At 43.6% G+C, this 19,576-nt stretch overlaps 1 protein-coding gene across 2 annotated transcripts in view; it reads right to left on the bottom strand.

The window, feature by feature from the left end:
• BCAR3 (BCAR3 adaptor protein, NSP family member) overlaps positions 1–639 on the bottom strand; it is a 191,026-nt gene extending 190,387 nt beyond the window's left edge. Inside the window, exon 1 of one of the 2 annotated variants that reach the window (XM_023641607.2) lies at positions 318–639. The gene's annotated coding sequence lies outside the window, so the exon portion shown is untranslated. The remainder of the gene's footprint in view (positions 1–317) is intronic. The other variant, XM_070268710.1, reaches the window with a different exon arrangement.
• Positions 640–19,576: the final 18,937 nt, after the last annotated feature.

Here is a 19,576-nt window from a genome sequence, read left to right as displayed (position 1 = left end):
AAGAGTTGCCCATGTAAAGTTCCATAAGGCAGAAACAAAAGCCTTGCTGACACAGAGGACTTCCAGAGGATTAAACACAAACCACATTAAAAAAGGAAAAAAAAAAAAAGCTTACTCTGCTTACCTGCTCAGTGTGCTTTCAGAGACAGCCTTAGGCCCTGAGCCGCCCTTGGCCATCGGAGGCATTGGCCCACATTAGCATCTTAAGTTTCTTAACTTTAAACATACACCATCACCTGAACTTTGCGACATCCAGATGAATCTGATTGAATTTAACATCCCTTGGCCCCAGACTCCTTCAAAGCCAGCGAACTTACCTAATGACTTGGTGCCGATGCTTCACCTCTCCCAAGGGGGCGTCATACACCAGGGGACTCAGGGGTGTGTCCGCCACCCTCAGCCAGGGCAGCTGTCCACTCTCAGCCACGGAGCCGTGGGCGCTCAGCGTCTCCACGCCTCGGGAGCTAGGCACGCTCCTGATCACCCAGCCTTGAGCTGCCCAGCGGCTGGAGAATCACAGGGTGATGTGGTCAGGCCCAGAAGGTTTGCTGCATGATTGCTTCATACCACAGGGCGCTTCCTGACTCGAGCTGAAGAATGAAGGAGGGGTTTTCTTAGGAGAGGCAGATTTTCAACAAATTCCTTTTCTGTGTGTGTACAAGAAGGTGCATTGCAACATTATCTGTAAGAGGAAATAACTGGGAAAAAATGGTTGCCAATTGGAGACTGAAATAAGTTCTGGTATTTCCATATAGTGGAATAAAAAAAGAGGAGGATCTGTATTTCCTGCTATGGAAAGGTCTCCAAGACATACACCAGGTGGAAAAAAAGGCAAGTTGCAGATATTATTTGCAGTAAAATCTGAATTGTGTTTTTTTTTGTATATGCCTGGAAAAACATTTGAAGTGATTCACAAGAAACTTGGAACAGTGGAGTCTCTGGGAGTAGAACTGGGGCGGAAGGAGGAAATCTTACTTTTCTGGCACTTTTTGGATTTTCCTTTTTACACTGTGTATATACATAGTACTTTTATGATAAAAGGAGATTTTAAAAATTCCTTTCCTACCTAATGAAAAATATTTTTGTCAGCTAGCCAGGAACTTCCAACAAACAAAATTTCCCCATTGGCCATCAGGCTGCAGTGGAAGACTTTGGAAAGAGAAACTCAGTATCCTAGAAAAGAATATTGAACAGTAGGTCTCAGGGAGTCTTGGGGGTAGGTATATTCAGAAGATAGATTCTGATACCGACGCCATGTACCCAACACCAAGCTTCACTAATTAATATGGCCACTCCTGTTTCATACCTAACCCATCCCCACTCTCCTACCTTCCAAACATTATGTCATTCTATCTGAGGGTATGTATTCAAATTAGTTAAGAACTCTCTCTTTTTAAAACATTACTGCTATACCATTAAAATGTGTTTTAAAAAATTGTCAACAATCCCTTTGTATCATTAAATATCTAGTAAGTGTTCAAATTTCCAAACAAGATCTATATGCTATTTTTGGTTGCTATGTCTATTACATCCATTTTAATTTGTAGGTTTCTCTCCCTCTATTTTTTCCCTACAATTTACTTGTTGAAGAAACCAAGTTGTTTGTCCTGTAGAATTTCCCACATTCGGGATTTTGCTGATTATACGCCTGTGGTGTTTTTTAGCATGCTCTTCTGTCCCTTCTGTTTCCTGTAAATTGGTAGTTGGACCTAGATTTGGTCTGATTGGAGTCTAATTCTTTGGCAATAATATATAATATCCTGTGTTCTTCTGTGATACTGGCTGCCCCTGATGATTATTATTGGTTGAATTAGACCCAATAAGATATGTCGAAGTCCTAACCCCCATGCCCATGGATGTAATCGGGTTAAAATGAGGGCCACCCTAACCCAGGCTTTATACGAGGAGGAACATTTGAACTGAGACAGACTCGGGGAGGAGATGGCCATGTGACCACAGAGGCAGAGATTGGAGTGTTGCAGCTATAAGCCAAGGAATGCCAAGGACTGTAGGTGAACACCGGAAGCTAGAAGAGGAAAGGAAGGGTCCTTTTCTAGAGCTTCAGAGGGAGCACAACCCGGCCAACACCTTGATCTAGGACTTCCAGCCTCCGGAACTGGGATGCAATCAACTTCTGTTCTAAGCCACCCAGTTTGTCGTACTTTGTGATGGCAGCCTTAGGAAACTAATACAGTCATGATGGCCTAGCACCGTTATTTCTTTAAGGGCTTGCAATATGGTGATATTCCTTCTTAATTATTGGCCGTCATACACCTTTAAAAAGAAACATTCCCTCCTCTGCTATTCGGTTACCCTCAAGTTCAATTCATATGGCAAAGGTAGATTCTTTCTCTTTACTTGTCTGTTTTAGGAATAACGAGTTGTTTCCCCAGTATCATCTGAAGGTGAACAGTGTTTATTTTTTCTTTTGGAGCATCATTATGAACTTGTGAATGTTCAACATGATTCATCCTTTTCATCAGTTATTCTTAGTCATGTTCAAATTTTCCCATTTGTGCCCAGTGGGAGCCTTGACAAGTTGACTTGAGTCCTAGGAATTTCTGGTATGTTGTGATGTATGATGTGTATTTCCTGCCTCAGACCAGGACCATCCATTTCCCCAAGGAGCCTTGGTTTCATTTAGTAGGAAACAGATGTAGTGACTACAAACTGGCACTAGGGGCACACATCGCGTTTGATTGGCTATTGTTTCTGGGCCTTTTAGAGCTAGGAAATAGATTCTTCAGTATAAGAAAATATATCATCAGTTCATACTAATATTTTCTATTCAAATTTAAGATTATAGAATGTTTACTAATTTTTTATTCTATATTTGAATTTGTCTCTTATGGTAAAATTCCTGGTTTCTATTAACACTAACATAATTACTTATTTGTTTTATCCTATAAAATATAGTTAATAGTTCAGAATAATAATACCAATCTTATTAATAACAACATGACTATGAAAAATTTAGGAATTTTTTGGAGCTCCTTTTGCCTTAGGATATCTCCCATTAGGATGTACTGCAACTTACTCTGTTAAAAGGCCCTTGAAATAATTCCTCTCTGTGTGATTGGCCACCAATTCAATATATAGTTGGAAACACTTGGTTCAGTTAGTTTTGATTTTGATTTTAGAGAATTGCCTGTTTTTTCCGATTTTTTATTGTAGTCTATATTTTTATGTAAATTATTCTCATGAGTCCAAAATCAAACCTACAAAACAAAGCATATTCAGAGAAGTCTAGCTTTTAATCCTGTCCCTTTCTAGTTTCCTCCATCCCTCTATAGACAGCCATCAAGAAATTATGATTTATTCTTCTACTGGTTTTTTGAAATGAGGCAAAACCACTTTCTTTATTCTTTAATATCAACAAGTACTTTACTGCAGTGACTTGAGATTAAGTGTACAGCTTGGTGAATTTTGACAAATAAATACACCCATGTAACGAGATCAAGATAAAATATCTTTCAATCACCCTAGAAAGTGACCTTGTCCCCACGCCAAGAAGAGCTCCCATCCCAGAAATAGCTACTATTCCAATTTCAGCACCACAGATCAGTTTTGTTCATTCTTGATTTTTACATAAACGGCACCATACAGAGTGCACTCTTTTGTATCTGGTTCAATTAATGTAATGTGTTTGAGAGTTATCCACGCTGCTGTGTTAGCAGTTCATTATTTTTCAATGCTAAGTATGATTCCATTGTAGGAATATACTCCAATTTGTTTACCTTTTCACCTGTTGGTAGACTTCTGGATTGTTTCTAGTTTTTGTCTATTATGACTAAAAGCTGCTAAGAACATTCTCACGTAAGTCATCTTTTTGTGGATATGTACATTCATTCATCTTGGGTGTGTACTTAGAAGTGGAATTGCTTGGTCAAAGGCAGCGGTGTTCTGGAGCCAGCTTGTCTAGCTTGGGGCCGATTAGGCACATTTCTTCCCAACTCTACTTTCAGTGACTTCACGTTGGTTGTTTGGAATCAGCCACGGTGGGGATATTTATGCCACAGAAATAGGCAAATGCTAAAAATCAGGACTTCCCTCTCCTCCATCCCCAGAGCCAAGTGTTAAACGTTTACAAGCACACTACTGGCCACAAAGAAGGTATATATTTAAATTTATTAGAAACCGCCAAAGTCCCAAAATGGTTGTACCATTTTATATTCCCATTAGCAGTGCATAAGTGTTCCAATCATGCCTCATCTTTGCCAGCACTTGGCATTCCACTTGGTCTTTCTTTTTTTTTTTTGCTGGGAAAGATTCACCCTGAGCTAACATCTGTTGTCCATCTTCCTCTCTCTCTCTTTTTTTTTCCTTCTACCCAAAGCCCCAGTACATAGTTGTATGTTCTAGTTGTAAGTCCTTCTGGTTCTTCTATGTGAGCCACCACCACAGCATGGCTACTGACAGATGTGTGGTGTGGTTCCATGCCTGGGAACAGAACCCAGGCCGCCGAAGCAGAGCACACGAACTTTAGCCATTAGGACATCAGGGCTGGCTCTTGGTCTTTTTAATTTTAGCCATTCTGGTGGGTGTGTAGTATTATCTTATTGTAATTTTAATTTTCATTTTCTTGATGACTAATGGTGTTCAGTACCTCTTCATATGCTTCTTGGCATATGAACATTTTTGATGTTTTGGTATAGTGACCCTTTGTCTTCTGACTTGACTCAATTTACTTATTAGTTCTAGTAGTTTATTTGTAGATTCTTCGGCTTTTCAATGTACACAATCATATCACATGCAAATAAATAGTTTTAGTTCTTCCTTTCCAATCTTTCCCTTTTCTCTTGCCTTATTGCACTTATTTTTTTAAATAAGCACTGCATATATTTTCTTGGATAGATCATAGCATAATACACATTCTTTAATTCATCTTGCTTTTTTCCCTTAGCAGTATATCTTAGAGTACTCTATGCTAGGATATAGACACAACGTTGCTTTTTACAAAATTATTTTACTGATTTGAAAAGTTGTGACAGCACCCTGAAGAACTTGCAAAAATTATAGTAGTCTCCCCTTATCTGTGGTTTCACTTTCTGCTGTTTCAGTTACCCAAGGTCAACCGCTGTTTTGGATACTGGAGTCAAAGAAGGGCCCTCTTTGAGAGAAACCTGGGTGAAGAAGAAAGGAACCACACAGGTACCTAGGGGAAGGGTATTATTAGCATTATTAGCATTATTATTAGAGTATTAGTCATATCGACAGAAAGTCATTAGAAACCTGAGCCTCTTCCTTCAGTGTTTTTAAGTAACTGCTTAATATTTGAGCTGTCCTGGAAAGGAGGACAAAGTCACCGATGTGTGTACTCCTGGGGAAGGGTACTTTGCTAAGGCATTTGCACCAAGGGACTGACTTGTGGCAGCTGCAATATTCACCTCCCACCCTCACGGTGGCATCAGGCTTCTCACATCCACCCCATCTCCCTCCTCCCCTGCCCCCAGGATGGGAATAACCTTACCATAGCGTTTCATTCAGAATTCGGGGCCAGCTAATCCCAGGGTGACTCCGGTTCCTGTTGCTCTTGGCCTCCACCCAAAGTGCAAACCCCTCAGGACTTGAATCCTTATGCTCAACCCCACATAGTTTTTATTCCCCGACTGCTCCTGGAATTCCCTCCCACCCTTCCCCAGTATGTCCTCTGCAGCCCCCATAAGGGAAACAACACCCTGGACCTCAAGAGGTTTCTCTGAGTGCTCCTCTCCTCCTCCGTGGGGGCTCCTCTCAGCCGTCCTTTACCACCTTCTCCTGGGAGGGCGGCTTGTTCTCCCGCATCCTGTGGGGACACCAGGAGGACCAGCAATGTCCTAGTTGCTCTGGTGCTTTGCTTGTCCCCTCCTTTATAAAAACCTCCTTTGATTCTCATGCCATCCCTTCTGTTTTCCTCATTGATGCCTCATACCAAACTCTGGGTCTCCTATAATAGTCATTGAGGAATTGGCTCATGGTGTTCCTTCCCCTTCAGTTCCTACCACCACCTTGGGAAATGTCAAAACCTGGCTGATTCTCTTAAAGCCTGGCCTCACAGTTCCTTGGCTTCTTCAAACGCAATGACCTTTATCTGCTCTCTCCTCAGCCACCCACAGCAACAAGTGGGCCAAAGCACTAGCACAGAGACTGGAAAAGAAAATGGAGACAGGGGAACAGGAAGAGAAGAGGAAGCAAAACAAGATGGTGGGAGCTAGGGTTTTCTCTAGAAAGAGGGCTGGGAAGCTCAAAACTCCATTTTGAGGGTGAGTTTGACATGCTTTATGGGTAATTTCATTTGGTTTAACAACTTACTTGGTCTGGTCGAACAAAACGAGAACATTTGTTTAATAAAACATTTTCATTAAAGAAAATGATCACACACACATTACCAAACATACAAAGAAGAATAAAATACATAGAAACCTTACTGAATGTCACTTAACCATTATTTACTGAATAATAATATCCATTACATTTACAGAGCATTTTTGCACATTTTATTTCAGTTGAATCTCACAACAGCTGCGTCCTGACTCCCTGTATGATCCTGTAATGACTCAGGCTCATTGTTCAGAAATGTAGACATCAGTGCATTGGATCAACCGAGGCTGGCTTCGTCAAAAGGTACGATGGGGCACCAGGAAGTAGGAAGAGAAAGGCGGCCAGCATGTGTAGGCTGTAGAGTGGAGAAGATAGCCCAGTGCTGCAAGCTCTAGCTGACTAAAGCATTTGCTCCTGGTCTGGTGGGTCTACACCGGGGGTCAGCAAATTTCTGTAAAGAGGTAGAAAGACAACACCAAAGAAATAGCATGGCTGTGTTCCAGTAAAGCTTTATTTCTGGACACTGAAATTTGAATTTCATTTAATTTTGACACACCATGAAACATTCTTTTGATTTTGTTCCACCATTTACAAATGTAACAACCATTCTTAGCTCACAGGCCATACAGAAACAGCCAATGAGCTGGAGCAGGCCCACAGGCCACAGTTTGCTGACCCCTGGTCTGTGCCAATCCACTCATAAAGGAACTTGGCAGCTGGCATTCTGTTCACAGACTAAGAGTGATAACAACAGCTGAAAAATATTACTATTATGTTATCCCCACTTTACAGATGATGAAAACAGGGCTCTGGGAGGACAATCAGCCTGAGATCACACAACCAGTAAGGTTGGTAGATTTGTCATCTTTTTACAAAGACTGTGCTCTTAACTAGCGTGCTGGAATGCCCCCATGCTAGCTCTCCACCATATGCATTTCGGGATCCTAAGTCCCCTCACTCTACCTGTCCATCCTCCTATATCATCCTGCCGTTTGGCTGTTTTGACTCTTCCTTCACCTTCTCTTTGTTTGTTCCCCACCTTAAGATTTCTCTTCTCCCTGGCCTGGCAGTTGTTCAGGCTGGATACCTGGTTTGGGTCATAGAAGCTTGGGCCAGGATAAGGTGCCTTTCCTGGCGCAGACGGGAGCTATTGGAGCCAAAAGGTGAGTTTCACCTGAAGCCCTGACAAGGTGCCAAGTATCAAAGCCAGAAAAACCCAGACCAAGGTGAAGTCCAAAGGGGAGAGGATCCAGGAGGGGCACCAAAGCTCAGGACATGGGTGGAGCTGAAAGGGAAGGGAAAGGAAGCAAACTTAAGTCTGGGTTGGTTGCCCTGGATGAAGCAGAGAGCTCCAAGGCTATCCTTCAGCTGTAGTCAGCTTTGAGGGGCACTGGGAAGCAACCTGGCTTGAAGGCGCATAGTCAGAGCAGACAGGCTCATCTTAGGGCTCCCTTCCTGGGAACAGCAACGTTCCTGGGCACCACTTGGCATCTTCAGGTCCACCCCATTATTGATCCAGGCCCTAGAGGATAGTGTCCCAGATAGGTCCAGATGAAACTATCCCAATGCTGTAGAAAGCTGGGGCTCAGTCCCGGCAAGGCTGATATCTAAGGGGCATCTCTGGCAGTACCGACACCGGTGGGGCACTGTGGTTCTAAAGAAGTCGGTTCATTTTGAGGCCAGTCCCTAGACAGCAGAGTCCAGTCCTGGGTGGAGAGAGGGAGAGGTCATGGAAAGATTCTGGTCGCAGCAGAGAAAGTGAAGTCCACCAGGAAATCAAGGCAGACGGCCAGTCCTCAAAGGACTGAGCAATCACGGGAGAAGATGTGGAGAGACAGCCACCTCTGGGGTCAGCAAGAGGAATGCCAGGTCTCACCAGCTGGAAGGGAGGAGACTCCAACAGGCTGCCAGGCCTGGGAGGCAGCGAGAACCTCAGGACAGGACAGGCTTACCTAAATAATACCCCCAAATCACAAACCAGTTAGGCTAGTATGAGAGCGATGAATTTAACTACATAAAGCTTAAGAACTTCCATTCATCCAAAAAAACTATGAAGAAGTGAGAAGACAAGCCACAAACTAGGGAGACATTTGTAACACATACAACCAACAAAGGATTAGTATCCAGAATATATAAAGAACTGATACAAATCAATTCTATAAAAAATGAGCAAAACACTTGAACATGAATTTCAGAGAGAAGCAAACATGAATGTGCAAAAATTAAGGAGATTGACAATATCGAAGGACGTGGAACACTCTGCTCTGGCAGAGTAGGAGTTGGTTCAACCACTTGGGAAAACTATTTAGTATCATGTAGTAAACTTGAAACTATAAATACTCTCTCACCTAGGAATTCCGCTTCTACAGGTATACCCTAAGCTAGGGTTTCTCAACTCAGCATGATTGACATCTTGGACCAAATAATTCTTTGTTGTCATGGACTGTCCTGTGCATTGCGGGATGTTAAGCAGCATCTCTGACCTCTACCCACTAGATGCCAGTAGGAATGCCCCCTACCAAATTCATAAAAATCAAAAATATCTGGGACATTTGCTGAAGGTTCTTGGCATTGCTAAAAATCATCCCTGGTTGAGAATCACTGCCCTAGGGTCATGTACACTAGCAGAGTTCTACAAGAATGTTCACAGTGGAGCCAGCCTGTTGGTGCAGTGGTTAAATTTGTATGTTTCACTTTGGTGGCCTGGGGTTCGCCGGTTCAGATCCCGGGTGCGGACCTAGGCACCACTTGTTAAGCCATGCTGTGGTAGGCGTCCCACATATAAAGTAGAGGAAGATGGGCATGGATGTTAGATCAGGGCCAGTCTTCCTCAGCAAAAAGAGAAGGACTGGCAGCAGATGTTAGCTCAGGGCTAATCTTCCTCAAAAGAAAAGAATGTTCATAGCACACTGCACAAAATAGCGAAAAGCATAAACACACAACCAAAAAGAAAAAAAGGCTGGAAACAACATAAATATCCAGAAAAGAACAGACAAGTAAATTGTGGTAAATAATTGCAATGAAATATTGCACAGTTCTAAAAACAAATGAACTTCTCCCAACAATTTAAGTGACTCTCATAAATGTTGGGGGAACAAAGTTACAGAAGAATATATTCAGTATAAATGTTCTATGAAGTTTAAAACATGCAAAATTAAATAGTATATTATCTAGGGGTACCTACATAGGTGGTGTGGTAGACGTATTTCCCAAAAATGGCTGCAACGATATTCGTGGTGCCACCTACTCTTCCAGACCTTGCCATACCCCCAGGAAGAGGTGGAGTCAATGTCCCTTCTGTCGAGCCCAGGTGGGCCTCTGTCACTGCTTCAACTAATAGACACTACGTGACTTCCGGGGCTAGGTCACCAAAGGCGATAGAGCGTCCACCTGGTTTTCTCTCTTGGGATGCTCACCTTGGAACTCAGCCACCGCGTTGCGAGGAAGCCCAGGCACAGGGCGAGGCCACGTGGACAAGGAGCGAGGCCCACAGGCCACGGCCCAGCTCCCACAGGCAGCCAGTGAGTGAGTCACCTTGAGGAGTAGGTCCCAAAACCCTCAGCTGAGCTGCCTCAGCTGATGGCGGGTGAAGCAGAGACGAGTTTTCTCTACAGAATCCTGCCCAAATTGCAGATTTGTGAGGAAAAAATTGCTATTGTTTTACCCCACTAAGCTTTGGGGTGGTTTGTTAAACAGCAATAGCTATCTGGAATAGAGGGTAAAATCTATAACAAACATCAAGGGAACGATAACATAAAATTTAGGATCATAGTTACTGATGGGGAGAGAGTGGGGAATGTGATTGATTAGGGGCATGTGGGGAACTGCCTGCCACAGAATGTTCTAGCCTGGTGGCTGAGCCTGCTGGGATAGATGAGTGAAGCCACAGACCTTTCCTACACCGAAGCATCTGCTGTGTTGAGGGGGAGCAGTTCTTTCTAGTCTCAAAGAGCTGGAGAAAAACTCAAGCCCCGCAGGGGAAGAAAGTGCCCTGATTACACAGAGCGGGCACAGCCTGGCCCCACCTGCCCGCGGCCTTTCCAGTGCAGGCCCGAGTCGTCCTGAAGGGCTGGACGAAGATGGCACAGTGAGTGCTCTCCGTAGGCAATGCTGTTCTGGCTCTTTCATCAACACTTACAGACATCTGTTGACATTTTGGAAACAAAACCAAGATCCCTTGAAAGGAAAAAGTGAGCCTTGTGCCTCTGCGCCATGAGGAGTATTCAGCACTGGTCCTGAATGGTGGCGTGGATACTGGACACTTAGCTTCCAGAGAAGAGGCCTTTGTGTGTGGATGGCTCTTGGTGAGACTGTGGCGTTGGAAAACGGTGATGTTGGTGCACACTGGGTGCACTTCCCTTACTCCCGTTGAGGATGCCACGTTGTGTGGATCCAGCGTTTCTCAGGCAGTGAAGATGACGAACTCGGGGCCCAAGGAGAGTTCTGCTCAATCCTGGGGATTCCCAGAGAGGCCAGCCTGGGAGGGGTGGGGTTGGAACTGAGCAGCGGGACCGTTCTGGGAGCTGGGACATAACATCATTTCTGTTCTTCAAAGGAGCAGAGAATTGAAGATGCCCTTCAAACAAGAAACAGCAACCTGATGGAGCCCAAGAGAGCAGATTTAAAAAGAAAGAAACCCCGAAAGGTAGCTTTCTACAGCAAGTGCTTTGAAAATGCCAAAAGAAAGATATTGCTATTGTTTGCTATTTTTCTACTGTAGAAGTTGACTCTATTTTTTCTAAAGCAGAAAGCCTCAAAGACAAATGCTTGTGAGACACAAAATGTAATGAGGGAAAGGTGATAGGGAGTGGTAGGGACTGCAGCAAATGGACCAAGGACAGGCCTTTACTAAGGGGCCACTATGACTCAGCACCAGCCCATTGCTGAGATGAGGAGAGCCTGGCCTAGATGTTTTCAATCTTCTGATTGCGAAGAGAAGCCAGAAATTTGGATACCTATGTAAAAATTCATAATTTTTAAAATAATATGCCAGCTAAACCAAACATGTATATGAATAGCATTTGGATGTGTAAAAAGGAATGTAACTACCTCACAGGGTTGTGAAGAGGATGAAATGAGATAGAACAGAGCCAACAATAATTAATTAGTAAATATGCATCAGAAAAACCTATAAACATAATACAAAATAGGTCAGAGTATTGACAGACTATATTTTCCCAAGATGGCTGCAATAATATCTTCTATCCCACATGCTATTTTCATTGTGTAACCTTGACACTCTTTCAAGTGGTGGGGCTCTGTTCCCTCTTCTTGAACCTGAGAAAGACTTCATGACTTCCTGAAGCAATTGTATGGTGGAAGTGACACCATGTGACTTCTGAGGTTCATCATAAAAATGCTGTGCATTTCTGCCTTGCTCTCCGGAGAAGCTCACTTCTGTAACCCAGCCTCCACACTATGAGGAAGCCCAGGGGCCTGCAGAGAGGCCCATGGTCAGAGGAACCACCCAGCCCAGCAGGGCCCCTCACCAACAGCAGCTCCAACCTGCCAGCACTGTGAGCAAGCCATCTCGAAAGTGGGTCCTCAGCTCCCATTTGAGCAGCCCCGGTTGAGACCACGTGGAGCAGAGACAAACCATCCCGGCTCAGGCCCACCCCAAACTGCAGATTCATAAGCAAAACAAATTCATGTTGTTGTTCTAAGTCACTAAGCTTTGGGTGTTTTTTAAACAGAGAACTGGGACAGGATTGAAAATTCAGCTTTTAGCCAGAGACACTGCTGGAAGCATAGAGAAAGAGACCCAAGGTCAATTCAGGACCCCCTACGGCACAGAAGCAAAGATTTTTTTCGGTTAGAAGGAAAAGGTGTTTTTCTTCCAGATTTCCAAGGCTGAGACAGAACCCATGGAGACAAGGAAGGGAGGGGAATGGATGATCTGAGCCCTAACTCAATCCCAGAACCAGCTGAGGAAGGCGTCAGACCACTTCTGTATCTGAGTGCAGGATCAGTGCCCCTACTATGTGTAGGGCACTTTGCTGGCCACTCACGATAGGAGAAGGCAAACCAGCACTTTGTCAGACAAAAGCTGTAAAATTTTACATGCAAGTTGCAAGAATGTGTATACAGTATTATGCCATTTCTACAAAAATCGTGCATGTAGATACATATTTGTGTATTGATTCAATAATCTGGAAGAATAAACACCAAACTGATCATGGTGATTGTAACTTGGGGTGGCGGGGGGAATGGAAGGCAGTGTGAAATAATGATGAGATTCCATTTTCTAAAATCAATTTCTTAGGGGCTGGCCTGGTGGCATAGTTGTTAAATTCACAAGTTCCACTTTGGTGGCCCAGGGTTCACAGGTTTGGATCCTGCACTCAGACCTACACACCGCTCATCCAGCCACGCAGTGGCGGTGCCCCACATACAAAATAGAGCATGATTGGCACAGGTGTTAGCTCAGTGAAATCTTCCTCAAGCGAAAAAGAGAAAGATTGGCAAAAGATGTTAGCTCAGGGCCAATTCTCCTCACCAAAAAAATAAAAAAATTAAATCTATTTCTCTGAAAAGTTTCTTTTTCATTTTAATTTTTTGGCAATGATGATATAGGAAGAAAATGTGATAAATATTAATAAGAAAACAGTTAAGGATTATTTTAAAATACATACAATATTTTTACTTTAAAAACTATCTTTATGGAGGTACACTTTATATACAAAAATGCACTTATTTTAGGGGCTGGCCCCACGGCCTAGGGGTTAAAGTTCTGCCCACAGACCTGCACCACTTGTCAGCCACGCTGTGGCAGTGTCCCACGTACAAAATAGAGGAATACTGGCATGGATGTTAGCTCAGGGACAATCTTCCTCAAGTAAAAAGAAGATTGGCAGCGGATGTTAGCTCAGAGAGAGGCTTCCTCAGCAATTGCACCTATTTTAAGCATGTCATTTGGTTTGGTGAGTTTCGATAAAAATACACACCTGTACAATCACCACCTCGATCAGGAGATAGAACATTTACATCACCCCCCAAAAATTTCTTGTCCTCTTACCCCTGCCTCAGGCAGCAATTAATCTGCTTTCTATCACTAAAGACTATTTTTGCCTATTCTAGATTTCATATAAATCAGAATAATTATTACATTCTCTTTTGTGTCTAGCTTCTTCCACTCAGCATGTTTCTGAGATTCGTTCCTGTTGTTATGGTATCAGTCGCTTGTTCCCTTTCATTTATGAATCACTATCCTATTCTACAAATATAGAACAATTTGTTTATCCACTCATCAGCTGATGGACATTTGGGTTGTTTCCAGTTTGGGGTCCTTGGGCATAGAATAAAGTAGTTAGGAACATTTGTGTACAAGGCTTTGTGTGGGAATACGTTTTCCTTCTCTTGGGTATGTATGTAGGAGTGGAATTGCTGGACTCCCAGGTAATGTTTCTTTAATTTTATTTAAAAAAAAATTAGGTGCTTCCATTTCAATGCAGCAATTCTTCTCACAATTTAGTCTAGAAAAATGATCATAGATTTATGCAAAGATTTAGTGAATCTTCATCATAACACTGTTTATACATTTGCTGCAATTTAAAGTACAACCATGGTATGGCGCACCACACGGCAATTTAAATGGATATTTCGGGTCTAGAGCAGATTAAGGATTTAGCATAAGTATTTATCTTCTGAGATTCCATCATTAAAATAACAATAAAGGGATTAAAATGACATAAACACACCATAAAGAAGAAAACAGGAAAGGAGGCATCAGCAGACAGAGATTTCAAGAGATTTCTTGGCAATGGAAAGGGTTGGGAGAATATTGACACATACAGCAGGTAGAGTGGGCTGCAGCCAATGAGGGCTCAAGTCTGTCCATAGACACTGAGAGATGCTTTAGCCTGGAGATGAAAAGGACCCCAGAGAGCAGGCGTGGCCAATGGGACTGAAAACCCTCCAAGATCTACAAGCAGCAGCTGACACCTGTGTGCCCAGATTAGACAGGTGCCAATCACTTTCTCTAGGAGAAACACTGCAGGGCTTGTTTCTGAAGAAAATGTACAGACTGCCTGGGGAGAATTAGGGCAGCCAACCTGGAGTTTGGAAGTCCAGAGTGGAGCCTGCCACATTCCCGCCTTTAGGGGCCCTTAACAAGAACAAAAAAGCTAGCTTCCTGCCAACTTTCCCTGGAGAGAAGCCTGAGAGTGGACAAGCTCTGCCTGTGCTCTTCACACTTCCCATCAGCCTTCTTATTGCCTCAATCTTTTTTTTTTTTTGAGGAAGATTAACCCTGAGCTAACTACTGCTGCCAATCCTTCTCTTTTTGCTGAGGAAGACTGGCCCTGCGCTCACATCAAGACTTTAGAAGAAATAGAGATAATTCATGGAGCAGAAAAGAATTAAATAAACAAAAACTTCTAAAAACCTGGGAACTGTGTAATACAACTGGGAAAATACATCACAGTGGTAAAACAAGAAAAGGGTGTTATGAAAAAGAAACAGAGAACAAGAGCGAGCTCTTTAAAATTAAAAATATTTTTGCCAAAATAATATTAATAATAGTAGGGTTAGATGATGAAGTTGAAGAAATCTCCCAAGGATAGATTTTAAATTTTTAAAACAAATGCAAAATATGACAGAAAACACAAAAGACATGCAGGGGTGACTTAGAGGTTTGAGATCTAAATAACAGGAATTCCAAAAAGAGAAAAAAGTTAAACTAAAAAGGAGAAAGTTATAAAAGAAAAGCAGAAGATAATTTTCTAAAATGAAGAAGGGGATGTTTCTTTGTTTGCTAGGGCCCAGTGAATGCCCAGCATGACGAATGAAGACAGATCCACACCTAGACACAACCACTGAAAACTTTCAGAACACCGAGAATAAAGGGGGGATGCTAAAAGATTCCAGGGAGAAAAAAATAGATTCTACTTTGAGAGATGCCACATTTGACCTAGAATTTTATATACAGCCTGTCGATCCATTGAAAAGCAGAATAAAGGCATTTGCAGTATGAATAGCATTTGGATGTGTAAATTTTACCTCCTGTATAGTTTATCTGAGAGAGTTACCCAAGGACATACTCCAGCAAAATGAGAGTATAAACTAAGAAAGAGGAAACTATTGGGATCTTGAAAGGAGTAACTCCAGTTATTGAAAGCAGCTAAGGGAAACTGCAGCTGCAACCAGGTGCAGATCAGAGAAAACAAGAACAGGAAGATAAAGAACTACAGAGAGCTGCAGGTTTTCTGTTTTGTTTTATTTTTAGAGAGGAGGTGAAAAGGAGAGAAGTAGAATCAACAGAAAAATAGCATGATTGAAAGTTTGGAAAACATGATACAAGCATAAGATAAAAGAAACTGGTGGAACGTAAAAAAGGAAAATAACGGGTCCAGCCTGGTGGTGTAGTGGTTAAGTTCATGTGCTCCACTTCGATGGCCCAGCATTTGTGGGTTCAGGTCCCAGGTGCAGACCTACATACCACTTGTCAGGCCATCCTGTGGCGGCATCCCACATACAAAATAGGGGAAGATTGGCACAGATGTTAGCTCACAGACAATCTTCCTCAAGCAAAAAGAGGAGGATTGGCAACAGATGTCAGCTCAGGACCTATCTTCCTTACCAAAAAAAAAAAAAAAAGAAAGAAAGAAAAAGAAAAGAACTAATAAATTCGTTCCAGAAACATTTTCAGTTGAGTAGGGACATCAGTCCCATAAAGGAATGTAGTCCTCACTCACTAGTTTGATCTGCTGTGAACTATATTTACATAGCCAAAATAAAATAAACATTATTTTCTGGCCTTCAACTCTTAGAATCAACCTCAGACAAACACAAACAAGAACAATGATTTCAGAACAAAGTGTAAAAGTACAGAACAGGCGGACGGAGGTTGGGAGGTGGAAGGAAGGCAGAAGTGGTGGGGGGAAAGGTGGGAGCATCTCGTCCTCACCCTGCAAATCGAGGAGTGAAGAGATACTGTCTATAGTGGACGGAAAAGGAAGTGGGGTTTAACTGTGTTCTCTGAAGTTGAAGAGGAGACCGGGGAATGCTCTGAGAATAGTGACTTAACTATATTTAGAAGAGTTGGGGGAGAGCATAGGAGTGGGATAGAAATGAACGGACTCCTCACTGTCACAGTGGGAAGTCGACAGCACTAAGGTTGCTAAATTAATAAACAGCAACTTATTCAGAAACGTGGAGGTAACCACCAAGTGAATTCTAAACAGAAGTGCTTAAAATGTGTCTCAGGGGAGCAGGACTACGTGCGGGGAAGGATGGCGCAGGTGATTCGTAGTTTTCACTACGAGGTCTTTGGTATTATTTGATCTTAAACTATTTGCATACATACTCCTCTGAGAGTGAGACTCTTTCCTCTGTGCTTCTCCCCATTAGGTGACAGGATCCTCTTGGCACTGGGGGCCCTGGAACAAGTCCCATCTCTCCCATTTGCTGTCTTCAGAAAGAGCTGCAGTTACATGCTTGCTACTCAAAGTGGTCAGGCGGGTGGACTTCTCTCAGGGTCCTTGGACCAATGCTGAGAAGAGACTTACCCACATCTTGCGTATGTGGTTCCATCCATTTCCCGGCATTGGGTCTCCATTCAGGAGTGTGCCAGAGCCAGCTCATAGTGGTTCCCAAGAGCCAGTTGTTATATTTCTGGAATTGTGCGAGCTGGTTGATATTATGTTGGTAGCTTGAAATCAGCTATCGTGGGAGGATTTTACAGCATGGAAGCTGACAAACGCTGCCAGTCAGGGCTCTGCTCCACTCTCAGCCCATCGTTCAACATTTACCAGCACTTCACTGTCCCCATCTGCCCACTTCATGCCTGGAAGCCTCCTGAAGATGTTTATATGAAAGCTCACACTTAATTTTCAGTTCTAAACATCCTTTAAATATACTTAATGAATTTTTAATAAATATCTTTGCAAACTTGAATGCTTTGTATCAATTTTGCGGTAACTCTGGGCCAAAAGCCTAAAGAGAACAAATGGGTTCTTTGTGCATCAACCCCCCACTTCGCTACAGTGCTTGAACCCCCTTGTTTTCCACACTCACTGCTGTGCTCTTATCTCACATGGAGCCTGTAGCTAGGACCTCCTATCTGGTTTCCCTGCCTCCAGCCTCCCCGTCCCCCAGCCCACCCTCCATACCTCTGCCTCGTCAATCTTTTGCAAGCCCTGCCTCTGGTCACGCAGAGACTCCACACTGGCTCCCAACAGAGATCGAATTCCTGACCTGGCGCTCCGGCCTGCACCTGCCTTTGGACCTGGGCTACAGGGAGCCCAAGAGATGAACTTGGACTGGGGCTGGTCTTTGCTCCCATGTGGTTCCCTCTCCCCAGAAGGCCCCCCTCCACCCCATCTCTTCTGAAACCCAGTTTAAGTGGCATTTCATCCATGATACTGTCCCTAATCCCCATTGCCCAGCCAGAGGTGACCCCAGTCGCCCTTGGACCTCTTAGAATACTTTGGTTGTGGCCTTCCTGCGTCCCTCACAGCTGTGGCTCCCCTAAGCTGGCCTGGACATGATCATCTGCTGCACCACTGCAACGCAAGGTGTGGTTCAGACCGGCAGCACCTGGCAGCCTGTTTGATGTGTGAATTCTCAATCCCCATCCCAAGCCTAAATGAATCAGAATTCTGGGGAGGGTGGGGGAGGGAGCTCTCCAGGTGGTTCTAATGTATACTCATCTACACCATTCCCGAGGGCTTTTTCTACTCGATGTCCTTTTTAATGCCTGCTTCTCATAGCATCTTTTTGCTGCTGGTATTTTCCCTGCTCATTCAGATTCCAGCACTCTTACCTTCTGCAAGAAGTGCCTCAGCAAGCCTGTGGGTGTGGGTGGTGGTTCCATCGGCCCCAAATTACACCCCTTTTCTGTATTTCACAAGCCCTGAATGCCCCTTGCACCCCCAGCCCCCACGGAGATGCGGAGCCTCTAGCTCCATTCTGCATTCACTAGATCCACTCTTCCTCCCCCTGTATAGGTGTGAATTACAGTCACTCTGCTCAAAATGTTTGCAGCAAAGGCCATCTTCGAGGTCAGGAAATCCTATTATCAGGTAAGCTTTGCGCGCAGCCACTCTGGCCAGCCCAGGGCAAAGGTCAGGGCTCCACAGTGGCTGAAACCACTTTCCCTGAGAAGAGGCCTCTCCATGCCCCCACCCCCATGAGGGAGCGCTCTGCCGGGAATCAGCGGTGGTGACCAGAGTCCAGCCCCTGCAGGACAAGGACAGCTGCTGTTTAATTTTTTTCCATAACTTTTTGTTTGGATATAATTCCAAAGTTAGAGAAAAATTGCAAGTATAGTATCAGGAAATCCCATGTAGCTTTTAGCCGGGTCACCCATCACTTAGATTTTGGTCCATTTCTTTTATTGCGTTATCATTCTCTCTGTCTCTTTTTCTTAACCATTTAAAAGCAAGTTAGAGACATTGTGCCCCTTTACTCCCAAATATGTCTAAGAACAAGGACATTCTCTTATAGAAACACATACAATGATCAACGTTAGTATATATTTAACATTGATAGAATACTATTACCTAAACTACAGCCCAAATCCAAATTTCATCGTTTGTTCCAGGAACAGCCTTTACATCTCTATTTCCCAGCTCAGTATCCAATCAAAAATCAATCATGTCTTGCATTTAGTTGACATGTCTATTTAGTCTCCTTTAATTTGGAACCGTTCCTCAGCCTTCCTCTGACTTTTTCGACTTTGACAGTTTTGAAGGGCACTAGCTAGCTATATGGTAGACTGTCCCTAAATTTAAGTTTATTTGATGTTTCAGGCTTAGATTTAAGTAAGCATTTTTTGGCGGGAAAACCATAGGAGATGCTGTTGTAGCCTCAGTGTATCTCACGTCGGGGGTGGGGGTGCCAGTTGTAGTAACGTAAGCTTTGATCTCCGTAAAGGCTATAGACAGCCTCTTTGTGAAGGCTGCCCTCTGCTGGCTATTTCCGTCATTGCAGCTGCTATGCCTCTGCTGATGTGATTGATGAGGACCAGAAGGCCTGAAGTAGGGATGCTGACACTTCACTGGTTGTGAGACCTTGGGAAAACTGCCTAATTGAATCTCGATTTCCTCCTCTGTAAAATGAGGATGACAGTCCCTGATCCGCTTCCCTCATATGTAGTCAAGTGTGAAAGGGTCCTGCAAAGGTGGTCATTGTAGTGTTATTTTAAGCTATAGTCTATACTGGCTGCTCCAGCATGCCCAGCCCCTGAGGCCCCTGAGCGCCAAAGCTGCCCTTCAGGACTCATGGCCACTAAAAGCCTCCAGCGGGTCCAGTCTGTGGCCACCACAGCAGAGCTGCC

This window comes from Equus caballus, chromosome 5 (genome assembly GCF_041296265.1).
Source record: "Equus caballus isolate H_3958 breed thoroughbred chromosome 5, TB-T2T, whole genome shotgun sequence".
NCBI classification, from domain to species: Eukaryota; Metazoa; Chordata; class Mammalia; order Perissodactyla; family Equidae; genus Equus; species Equus caballus.
Note: the sequence above shows the minus strand (reverse complement) of the source record. Positions and strands in the feature narration are given on the sequence as shown.